At 48.9% G+C, this 12,515-nt stretch overlaps 1 pseudogene across 1 annotated transcript; it reads left to right on the top strand.

The window, feature by feature from the left end:
- The first annotated feature begins 10,846 nt into the window (after window positions 1–10,846).
- Window positions 10,847–11,409, top strand: LOC308501518 (putative nucleoside diphosphate kinase; annotated as a pseudogene). The gene has a single exon. The product of its transcript is annotated as a putative nucleoside diphosphate kinase (transcript).
- Window positions 11,410–12,515: the final 1,106 nt, after the last annotated feature.

Here is a 12,515-nt window from a genome sequence, read left to right as displayed (position 1 = left end):
ACAAATTCCCTGTTAGCTTAGTTTCCATTCCCGAAGGTGGAAGGAATTCAGGAAACTTCTCCCAAGATGTCGAGCCCTGTTCTCAGTCTGACTGTCTAGACATATGACCGAGGCTGCCCTCCACGTGAGTTTGCAGAACTGGTGGGGGCTGCAGGAGCAGCTGGCACGCTTTACCTCGGGCTGGCAAGGCTTCCCTTTGGAGCTGAGGAGTCCTCTCCGTGAGGCTGCAGGCATGGCTGAATGACAGGCTCACACCTGGCTGACAGTCACCTGTGCAGGTGAGGCCTGGGCTACTGCTGCAATGCACAACCTCAGGGTCACAATTCGCATTAGCTACAAAATGAAGGGGGTTCTCTGGAGGTGAGCGCCATGGCCGCTCCGGGGCAGAGGTGAGGCTGCGGGCAGGCCTGTGGTTGGGGCCATCTCCCTGCTGTGTATGAGCCGGCCCCCCTCAGCGCTGGCCTGCTGATCTCGTTGTTCTGTGGCCTGAATCCCCCCGGCGATGCTGCACTGCACTTGGATTTCACTTCTCTAGCCTCCAGCTGAATAGTACGGAGTAGAAGAAGGAGTACAGGACAGACCCGAATTCAAACATTAGCTGGGTGGACTCCAGAAAAATGACTTGTCTCTTGAAGTTTCAGCCTTGTTATTTGTAAATTGGAGCTAATAAAACCTACTTTCAGGGTTCTTAGGAGGATTAAATAAATGTATGAATACAGAGGGTGCCAAAAAAATGTACACACATTTAAAGAAAGGAAAAAACTGTCTTAAAAATTGTAATACTCAACACATACCAATAAAAAAAGATGAATACGAGTCACGTGTATACGTTTTTTTGCCACCCCTAATATATATTTATAAAGTGCTTAGAACAGCGGCTGACACATAGTCAATTTTCTGTTAGTGTTTGTTAAATGAATATAATTTTATCTCAGTATCCCAAGTGTCAGTCTTAGAGCATATGACTTTGGGTGAGTCCTGTGCCCTCTCTGAGACTCACTTTGTCATTTGCGCAGAGCGGTGCACGGCCCACTACACGGAAGGTCTCCTCTGGCTTGGACACAAGAGGGCTCAAGAGCTTGCAACACTAGACCTCACCATCCCTCCTAATTGGCTCCAGTCCTGGTTGACTTTCTCCCCAGTTATCCTACCCCCTGGAGGATCCGGGCCTTCTGTGCTGTGGAACTCAGGCCCCTTGGAAATGCCTGGGCAGGGCATTGTCAACATGGATTAGTTCTGGGGAAAATGACAGCCAGCAATGTCCCCCGAGAGGGTGCTTATCCTGCCTGGTCACCGAGGGGGAGGGCTGACCATGGCTGAACATTCCAATCAGCCAAGTGGCCTCAGAGAATGTAGAGAAAAGGGCAGTGGGAAGCTGGTGCGGAGGTTTCTTAATCCTAGGGAATCTAAAGCCACACAAAGTGGACTCCTAAATGAGTAGGGATTTGCTTCTGCTCCCAGTTTCAACAGACTGCTGCGGGAGAAAGAGGTTTTAAATAGCAAAGGTGACTCGGTTTTATTTGGCTGAGCTCACAGTTGGACACATTCCTCCTTTGATTCCCAGGGCTCAGAAATAGTCTGGTGGGGGATGGAGATGCCCTGGGAGAAAGGAGATGGTGGTCTTCTCAGGTGTCCTCAATAGGGGACATAGGGTGTGCCAACTAAATGTGGAGGGGGCCTCCTGGACCATCACGGGGTGTTTTATGACTTAGTAGGCATTACAGTTGTCTTGTGTGGTCCTCCTAGATGGAGAAACTGGGTCCCATGGAAGATAAAAGAACTGCTCAAGGTCACTCTTGAACAAACTCAGTCAATGGCAGAACCAGGGCTGAGACCTGGGTCTCCTGACCTTCACGTTGGCTGACCCCCACTCTTTAGGCACACAGCTTCTGTACCAGCTACCACCAGCATAAACCAGTGTGATGTTTCATTCAATGCACATTCACCAAGACTTTGCCATGTGCAGGTCCTGAGCAAGGCACAGGTACAGGTGGGGCTGGATGGGAACAGAGGTGAGCCAGGCACCACACTTGTCCTCCAACTGGTAAGACAGGGGCTTTTGCAGCCTGAGAACAGATGCTTCAGGAAGGAGGAGTGAGGGCGGGGAGCACATCTCACTGGAGGGGGCCTGCGGCCAGGGACTGGGAGCTGGAAAGCTGCTCCTGGTTTCTGGTTTTTTATTTTCACTGGTCTTGTCTCCTCTGTTAGCCCAAGAGAAAGGGATTAACACTGTCTCATTAGCAGGGGTCTGATCTCTACATCAACCTCTCCTCTCCCAAAGCCCAGCCTGCCCTCCATCTCCGTGGAGTGTCCCTTTCAGTGGTCCCTCGTTTGTCCCAGCCTGGCTCTTGCCTGGCTCAGGGGAGTCATCTCTCACGTGCTGTGTTCCTGGGCTCCACTCTACAGCTGTCTCATGTCTCCTGTTCACTGCTGCGAGAGTGGCCTTTCTGCACCCAAACAATCTTTAGGAACTGAGCTTTGTGGGGACTTGAAATGGCCTCTAATTCTCTTCAGGGCTATCCTGGCACAGGTGCAGCCAGAGCAGCTCTGGCAGCCCCAGGGGGCAGAATGAAGACAAGTGGGAGGAATACGTGGGACAGGTTGTTTCAGCTCCAAGGAAGGCAGCACAATCTGCCAGCCAGAGTGTCCAGTGCTGTGACAGGCTGCTGGGCTGAGGGAAGGGAAGGGAGATGGTTTTTCCCATCTTGGGAGGTATATGAGCCGGGGCGTGAGACCCTTTTGCTTGTTTGGACATTGTAGAGGGTGTTGAGGCATCAAATACAGGCACCAAATCCCAGACTCTAGGGACCTAAAATTGTCTCTGTTTCCATGTCTTCTTCCCTTCTTGGGCAGGGAGCTATTTGAGAGCTTTTGTGGTTGCAAATAAGCATGTGGGTCTGATTCATCTCAGCCTCCTTAGCCTTTAGCACAGAGCCCAGCACTTGCTAGGTTCAGAAGCACTTGCAGAGTGAATGAGTGACTTGTGAACATCTGAGACCCAGAATGACTCCAGGACTGGGCCCAGCCTCTCCAGCTGACGACTGATGGGGACTTGCGTGTAGAGAAAAGGCTTGCCTCTGGCTGTCAGTCTCCCAGAACTCCCTCACTTCAAAGAACATGTAGATAAGAAGGGCTTTCCAGGGTAGTGAGATTCAGCCCTCCCCCTGCTTCCGCTCTCCCACACCAAATGTGCACATGGAAATCTAGCTCCTTATCTGCCTAGGCTCAGATTTGGCACCCTGGGGCTTGAAAGGCTGAGAGAGTAACTGATGTTTCATCCAGATGTCCTTAAAGGCCTCCAGCTGTGGGCCACAGGACATTGTTCATTCTGAGGTGCCAGCCCCAACTTCCACCTGCATGAAGGTGTGAGGCCCTGCTTGGATAGGAATTGAAGAGGATGCACTAGAAATCAAACTGGGAAGGCAGAGAATCCCAGTGAAAGTGATAGACCTGGCTGGAAGGATCCCGGGAGAGGAAAGAGTGCAAGAGGAGGACAAAGAAAGTGGAGGCTGTAATCTTTGAAGGAGGAATTCCCTTCATTAGACAGAGTCCTTGATCACACTTGCACGGACGATTGGATGGCTAGAAGGATGGAGGGCTGAAATGGATGGTGGTCCATTTAAGGATTACTGGATGCTTCTTTCGACTCTGCGATAAATCAGACCCAGCTTCTGTCCCCAAGGAGCTCACAATACACAGACGATGACACTACAGTTGTAATTCAGCTTGAAGGTAGCCTTGAAAAATGGAGAGGGTTGTGACTACATGCTGAAGACGAGATTGAGCAGAATCGTCAATGAGGTTCAGGGGTCATTCCCCTGCGATTTGAGATGCTCTGAATATGTTGTGCACCACTTCGAAATGAAATTCAAAATGACTAAATATCTTGATTGGTGTCAAATTTATACCTTCTTAAACTGGATTTCGGTGTGGTTAACATATAATGGGCATAAACGTTCACGGAAAGCTTTTTTTTTGTAGCTTTAAAAATGGAATTTAATACTTCCTTCGGGGGAAATGTTTTTAAAATACATTATCTTATTTGTTGCCACATGTAGAAAGCTTATTAAAGAGAATTAAAAATTGAGAAAATTGTATCTCTTAAAGTAGCTTGTGTGTGTGGATTGAAAGTCTGAAGGGGAAGAGTACACTCTCTACAGTCTTTCATTTAATACCATTCATGTGAGCAGTACTACACACACTTTTCAGATAAGAACACTTGGGTTCAGGGAGGTTAAGTACCTTGTTCAAAGTCACACAGCCAAAGTGGCAAAGCTGGAACTTGGTGCCATAGCCCTTACTTGAAGGCCAGCTGATCTCTCTTATATCACATGGATCTTAAGATTTATCTCAGCAGAAGGACCCCTGAATACAAGTCCTGGAAATCCAGAGCCCACAGAAACAGCGATTGAAAGTCTTAAGTCTGAACAAAGATCTGGAAGTGGGAGAACAGGGGTCAGCTCAGTGTGGAGAAGTAGTTATTGTCTAGCGTGACTGAGGAAAGCCTTAAGGGAGGAGAGGGCGATGAGGCTGGGAAGGGAAAGCAGGTCAGTTTATAGGGGGCTTTCAACACCGGACCTAGTGCTGCTCACACTTCCCGATGCCTATAGTATAGAGATAACACCCAGTAGCTATTTGTTGGAGATATTTACAAACCAACAAAACGCAGAAGAAGCTTGATATGGTAGGGGGGGAAATGAAGTTAGAGTTATTTGAATTCAGTTTCTGCTGTTCCTGTGAACAGAATTTAGGAGGAGGACTTCAACTCTGAGTAACATCGACCACCTACTTTGTGCCAGGCAGTGTGTGTTCTATGAACTTTACATAAATTAACTCACATATCCTCACAGCAACCCTATGTGTGGGTACTGCTATGAATCCATTTTACAAAGGAGCAAATGGAGGCAGTGGTTGTGCACCTTGGATAAATGACACATTTCCCTGGGTCCCAGTTTTGACATCTATAATATAGAGAATTGAGCTTATGTGGTTGAGGCCAACACAAGGTGCATACCAGAAACGTTTGTTGAATCTTGATCCCACATGAGTAATGAAGTGACAAGATCAATGTGACTTTTTTTGTGTGTGTGTGACTCCAAACTCTTTGGTTTTCTTCTACCCCATCCCCTGACCCAAGGCTTAGCACATAGTAGGTGAGCATTAAATGTGTGTTAAATGGTTGATGGAATCTTTGTGAATTCCAGGGTCTGCCTTGGGCTGGCTCCTTCCCCACACTGCACTCGTTAGGGGAATGTGGTATGTTTTCTTCAGCTGGGAAGGTTCCCCTGCAGACACTGCTTCCCTGAGTCATGGGGACCTGATCTCAGAAGCCAGAATTTGTAGGCACCCTCAGGGGAGGGGTGGTAGGGATCTCCACACAAGGTTATGCTTCCCTTTATGCTGGTGTCAGTCCTTGGGCAGAGTGGCTTCTGACTCTCTGGGGGTTGTGTGTAGGACTCCATCGCTTGTCTGAAAGCCAAGTGTGGAAGGGAGTGCATGTGACCCCCACTGCTGAGTGTACGTGTAGTAGTGTGTGTTTGTCTTAGTGGGAACCAATCAATCCTTTTGCCCATTTCCTCCAAGAAGTGGATCTTCTAGTCCTTCAGAAACAAAATCACTCAACTAAGGAAACTCATACTCTGCAACGTCAGGCTGGGAAGTGCTGATGTGGGTGTCAGACGGTGGGTAGCCTGCTAGTGCTTTTTGCAGGGAGGCCTTTTCTCTAGCACTCACTCCCGGCCTAGGGAGAACAGAACCCTTAGGATAATGAGCTCTGGGCTTGCATGGGTCCTGGAGCGGGGAAAGGTGGAGATGAAGCTAATTCTATGAAAGGCGAGACTCTGAGACAGAGAGAAAAAAGGAAGGGCACTCCGGCAGATGGAGCAAGCCAATGGGGTTTACCAGGATTCTGTTCCTCCCGTGACACGCAGTGGCATGGTCGTGCAGAGAGAGGCACAGGACCTCTCATGTTGGCCACACCTGAGGAGAGCTGCAAGTCCTGTTAATTTGCACTGAGTCCAGTCAGTACGTAGCTGACCGGGGAGGGGCCCTGTTACACTTGGAGCAGAGAGGTGGGGCAGAGTTATTTTTAGAGTCAGATCACGGCCCCTGGAGTCACCCGCCAGGCTCTCAGCCCCTCTCCAGAGTCTGCAGAAGGATGTATGTATTTGAGGCCACCTTGGGGTGGGAGCTGTTCTCAGGAAAGCCCAGCTCACCCTGACCTGTCAGACCTGCCAGACCCTCCCCCCAGCCTTCCTTGGAACCTGCCAGCTGGAGTCTGTTTGCACAGCTGAGGTGGGGGTAGAGGATGGATGGGGAGGGGCTGCTCTCTGGGTCCTGAGGCTGTGACCAAATATCCTTAGGCCAATTGGAAGTAGCCCAGAATGATGAAAGGGCCCTGCAGATCCATGAATGGGATATGGAGTCCTGGGGCTGCTACTTTCCAGGCCTCTATGAGCCTTCATTTCCTTATCTGTAAAATGGAGAGAATAAAATACATAGTAGTCTTTTGAGAGAACTATACTTGATCATACACACAGTGGGGGCGAAACATGTTAGTTACCTTATGTTTCTTCTCTTTCTATACCTGTTCTCCTGTTTTTCACTCTGCACAACCATTTTTAAATACATATTTAAATATATATATATGCCGGGGATGCCAAAAAAAGTACATGTTTTAAGAGATGTTATCTATGGATTACTTTTCAAAGTTGAATTGAATTACAGTAGCAATCTGTAGTATGATGTTCACTCGAAAGATGGCGTTAATCAAATGAATGCCAGCGTCATCATTGTATTACAATATTAATAGTTTTTTCCTTTCTTAAAACGTGAATACTTTGTTTGGCCCCCTCTGTGTGTGTGTATATATATATATATATCAGTGCCATTGGCAGCAAGCACTGTGGGTGCCAGGGTGATTGAGGTGGGCCCTAGCTCTTGAGCAACTTACAGCTTCATGGCACCGACAGACAGACAAGGGCAATACCACACAAAACGTGGGAACAGGGCGGGCTTCTCAGAAGAGGTGTTGCCCGGACTGGTTCTAAAGTCTTCTCCGCTAATATTTCTGAGTGGTCAGATGCCGTCCTGCTGCCTGAGTAGTTGGGGAGCTTCCTTTGTTCTCTTAAGCTCCGTCTGCTCCCAGAAGCCATCTAGGCTTCCACCTGATGTCCCATAGGCATTTACTGAACACTTTACTGTCCTATCCTTGGACCAGTGCAGTGAGATGGGTGATATCCTCATCTCGGTTTACAGATAAGTCACCAGGACTTAGAGACGTCAGTGAACAATGGCAGGATGTCATCTGAATTCAGCTCTGAGTTCAGAGTCTGAGTTCTTTCCACAAAGCTAATTTGCCTCTTCTTTAGGTCTTCCTTCTACGCTGAGCCCCCTCAACCGCTCTGAGAGCAATTATCACCTGGCTTTAAATCATTTGTTTACTGAGCTATTGTCCCCACCCATCTAGTAACCATTCAGGAGCTGATCCCTCTCTGTGACCAGGCGCCCGGCATAGGTCCGTGGGTCAGGCACAGAACAGGCCTCACTGAACGATTGTCGAACTAGAACCAATCCAGAAGTGCATCACAGTACCTCCCCCACTCTGACCTGCGGAGTCTGGGATTGGAATGCTTCCCCTTCTCTCTGAATTCCACCTCAGCACTGTGCCCCCACCCTGTCGGCCCAGGTCCCTCCCACCCTCCCTTCTTCCTGTCCCAGGTGTTTTGGGGCCAACAGGGTGTGGCAGGGAAGAACTTGTGGTGACCACACATGTCCAGCCAAGCAGGCCAAACCAGACAGTGAGGGCATGAGCTCCTGACGCATGCCAAGGTGAGGATGAAGGCCAGGGGAGGGGACATGCCCAACAAGATGTCACACCTCATAAACTCAGGAAGACTTTGCAAAGGAGCATCAGGAATTTAGGGTTGGGACAAAGGGCTCAGAGAATTGTCCCCAAAAGCGGGAGGCAGATCTGGTTGATTCCTTAGATGTGGGTTGGTCTGTTCTTGGCGTCTGAGTGGCTGCGTCTCTTCCCTGTCAGAGCCCAGCTATGCTTGGCCCATTTGCTTGGGTCCCAGCAGGCCCAAGGCCGTGGGAGCCTGGGAAGGAGCTCACCCGGGGGAGTGACTGACAGGTTGTCAGGCAGGCCAAATTTTGGGTGGGAACTTGGCTCATGGGCAGATCAGACAGCAGCTGAGATCCCAGGGGCAACTGGCCCTGGTGATGGATGCGCTGAGACCTTCCCGTCTGCCTCTGCTCTGCCTCCCCTGCCCACCCCCCTAACCTTCATCCTGCCTTCTCGTCCTTTCCTTGGTCACTGGCCAGTGGTGCTGGGGGTGGAAGAGCCAGCAGATTCATTAGGCAGGGATGCAGGGAGGCTGGAGCCATCAGTTCATGAATCAGCTAAGCTCTGGAGTTCCTGTCAGTTGGAGACAACACAGCAGCATCTGGAGTATGTGCCCTAGGGCACTGTGCTACGGAGGGAGAAGGAGGCCGCTGGGACCAGACGGACCTGGCCTCAAACCCTGGCGCCACCACTCACCAGTTCTGTGACCTTGGGAAGCCTCTTGACTTCTCCAAGCCTCTGTATCCTCCTCTGTAAAGTGGGGGTAACAGAATCTGCTTTGCCTAACTCACAGGTTGTTGAGAGGATCAAGTGAGAGAAAGGGTTTGCAAATTGCTGCAGTGGATATTGTCATTCTTGCTAACCACGCAGTGCGCTAGTGGGAAAATGCAACTCAAACCCAGGTGTGCCTGCCTGCTGGACTCTTGTTCCTGTACTAGCCCCTCCTATTGACCTAGCCTAGGTCTTTGCTTGGTCTGGAGGCAGAGGGATAGACTTGACGGCCTTGGGTTGAGTCCCTCTGGGTCTGCCTGTTCCGTTCCAGGGATTGAAAGCACATAAACATTGGGTCACCGCTGTGTTTAACTGATTAAGTGACTGACCAATGAATGTGACTGATGAAATTGTATCTACCTGCAAATCTCTAAACCTGCCATTCAGTGCAAAGGGTGTGTGATGGGGAGGAAGCAGGTACAAGCTCCAGCCCTTGAGGAACCTGTATACTCTTTGGGGAGGTGGGACACCCACTGAAGAGCTATTAGCTAAAAATATAGGGCAGAGCATCCAAGATGCCAAGTCTGGTCTGTTCATAATAGTATCCCTGTGCCTAATGTACATTGTTGGCATTCAGTAAGTACCTGTCAAATGGAGGAATAAAGAGATGAGTGAATGGCAAAGACCGTCTGTGTATGTTGTATGTATTTCCCTTGGAGCTTCCATGCTCCTGGGAGATTTGGAGAGCACTGGATCTGACGCTTCAGCAGCTCGGCTGGTCCACAGTTGTTTGTCATGCTTCTTGTTCCTGGTTGTGAGAGTCCAACTCCCTCCATGCGAGTCCAACCATCAGAACCCCACACAAAACATTGCCCTCTCCTTTTTCCATAAATATTTAATTGCTCTGGGAATTTTGTTATGTTTTGTCACTTTACTGAAGATTTGAGGGTGTCACAGGGGAGGGATTACGAGTGTTGCCAACTTTTATAAGCTGCCCCATAGAACTCCCTACCATTCAAACTCCAAGTTCCTGACCTGTGGCCCCTTCCCCATTTTCTGGAAAATGTGGTCGGAGGGTACCCCCAACTTCTTCCTGCCCCAATTCATGGCTTTTACGTATTGCAGGGAGGAGGGCTGCCAGTCTGCTTTCCTCCATCCCAGAGAATTCCAAGGAATACAATATTCTTTTCCATTTTCTTTCCATATGAATCTTCCCAGGCCCTATGAGTTCCAGACAAGTTCCCAGAGGGTAGTGATTCAGGTTCAGACTCAGGATAACGAAGGCCTTTTGAACACTGAAAGCTGTCTAGATTGCCTAGAGGTGCTGAGCTCCGTGTCATAGGAAGTGTGCCAGCAGAGTGAGGGTGCAGAAGGTTATTTGGGGGTAGACATGAGAATTCTCAGGTATTGATTCAACTCGGGAGTTGGAAAGGATATGAAGCCAGGAAGCAGGAGACCTGGGTTTATAGCCCCCGCTCTCTTACTAACTCTCAATGTGGGCCTGATCAAGTCCCCATCTGTCTCAGTGCCTCAGTTTCCCCATTTGCACTAAGGGTGTGGAGCAGAGGATAGGGAGGTCAGACTGGGTGCTCTGTTAGAGTCCCAGTGACTCAGCTACACTGTGATTTCCTGGTATTTCAAGAGTGGAAGATGATTAGTTTTTTCTGCAACAGGAACTGAGTGTCAAGTTTGTGGGAAATTGAGGGTGACTGGATCTTATCTCTCTGGCTGCAGGCCCAGTTGGAGCTTCATCTGGCTGCAGCACAGGGGGAATGGGTGCCCTGGACCCTCCTCTGGTCTGGAGATAGTGAAGCATGTCCTCGGTATCCTGCATGCAGTGGGCCTGGCCAGGCAGCCTGTGGAGACAGAGAATGTCAGCAGCACAGAGCGGTGTGGCCTCTGTGTCAGGGGTGGGGAATGAGGAGCATCTCCCTGCATTTCTGTGCTGCTCGGGGTCAGGGAGGAACGCTCTGCTCTTGGGATGGGATTGTGCTCCGGAGTGGATTGTGCTCTACTCCTGTCTATGTTCCTCTTGCAATGTAGACGCCATGGTGGGATATGGGAAAGAAGGACTCTCTGACTCTCACTGAGATTGGTCCAAACATTCCCCTTAGACCTTGCCTGTCTAAGGTCTCCAAGGATCACTTATTATTAGTGAACATGTTTTTTATCAGCTACCACACGCCAGGTTTTATGCTGGGCACTGAGATATAGAAGTGAATAAGAAAGAAATAGCTAGCTCCAGCCTTACAGCACACGCACTGCTCACCTCCTCCAGCTTTTGCGACTATGGCCAATCTTCATTGCACCTTCATTTCCATCAAGCCAGAGGTCATGCAGTGTGGCCCAGTGGACAAGATCGTCGAGAATTTTGAGCAGAAGGGATTCTGCCTTATGGCCATGACATTCCTTCAGGCCTCTGAGGAACACCTGACATAGCACTATGTTGATCTGAAAGACTGCCCATTCTTCCTGGGGCTGGAGAAACACATGAACTCAAGGCCAGTTGTGGCCATGGTCTGGGAGGGGCTGAATGTGATGAAGACAGGACCAGTGAGGCTTGGGGAGACCAACCCAGCGGAACCTAAGTTAGGCAGCATTCGAGGGGACTTCTGCATTCAGGGTAGCAGGAACATCATTCATGGCAGGGATTCAGTAAACGGTGCTAAAAAAGAAATCAGCCTGTAGTTGAAGCCTGAAGAACTGGTGACTACAAGTCTTGTGCTTTTGACTGGACCAACGGAAACAAGGACAGAAAGAAGCAGTCCCCTTTAGCACCACTTGATGTGTCCCGGGACACAGTGCTCCATTCCACAGACTTGGAAGCAATAGGATCAATCTTTCTTTCCTAAAACATATTTACCAAAAAAACACTTTGGAAACTAGGAGGAAGAAAGGAAAGAAGGAAGGAAGGAAGGAAAGAAGGAAAGAAGGAAGAAAGGAAGGAAAGAAGGAAGGAAAGAAGGAAGGAAGGAAGGAAGACAGGAAGGAAGAAAGGAAAGAAGGAACCTGTGTTGTGTAGGGAGAAAGAGATAAACATTATAGTATAGAGTGGTACATTCTCTGAGAGGAGTCCACAAGGGCTTTGGGAACATGGTATGGGTGACAGGGCTGGAACCCAGATGTGGTATAGCCAGACAAGGATTCTGAAGTCTAAGTAGGAATTTTCTAGACCAAGGGAATGTAGGGAGGAAACGGGCATGTTCTAAGCAAAAGGAGCAATGCCTGCAAAAGTGGGCAAAGGACAAGACTCATTCTGAGAACTGCAGTGGCTGTTTCTTGTGTGTGAATGGCTGATGAGGAGAAAGGGGTAGGAGGAGTTGGGGAGGGAGTATGAGGCATACAATGGAACTAAGGCTGGAGAGAGCAAGTCTAGGATCAGGGTCTGGAGCCATGTGGAGGAGGCTGAATATTATTCTGGATCCAGTGAAGGATTTTAGCTGGAGTGACATGATTAGATTTGTACTTAGAGAAAATGGCAGTGATGTTGTGTGGAAGGTGGACTGTGGGTGGGGAAAGGAGAGCCTGAAGAAAGCTGGGAGAATGGCTCAATGAACCAGATGAGGGATGATGGCGGATGGGCTGTGCTAGTGGAAATAGGAGTGGAGATAATTGGATGGATTTGTGAGATTTTGAGGAGGTGCAATAAACAAAACCTTGGTTTGCCATGAATCCTGAATTCCGAATGAATTTGTTTGCCAAATCCACTATGTCTTTTAATCAATTAAATTTATTACATCCATTAAAATAGTAATAATAAAGGAAATAGTATTTAACTGGATGGGCTTCATTCATGTCGCTTTGGAAATGGATATTATCCACCCACCACTCTTCATGTCATTATAGGCAATCAAAATTTTTGGGACATCAGGAGCTAAATAAGCAGCAACGTCTGATGTTTCAGTTACCTAAAGGTTGTAGTTAATCACCAAGACCTGGTCTCTCTGCTTCCAGCATC

This window comes from Rhinolophus hipposideros, assembly GCF_964194185.1.
Source record: "Rhinolophus hipposideros genome assembly, chromosome: 8".
Classification (NCBI taxonomy): domain Eukaryota; kingdom Metazoa; phylum Chordata; class Mammalia; order Chiroptera; family Rhinolophidae; genus Rhinolophus; species Rhinolophus hipposideros.
Note: the sequence above shows the minus strand (reverse complement) of the source record. Positions and strands in the feature narration are given on the sequence as shown.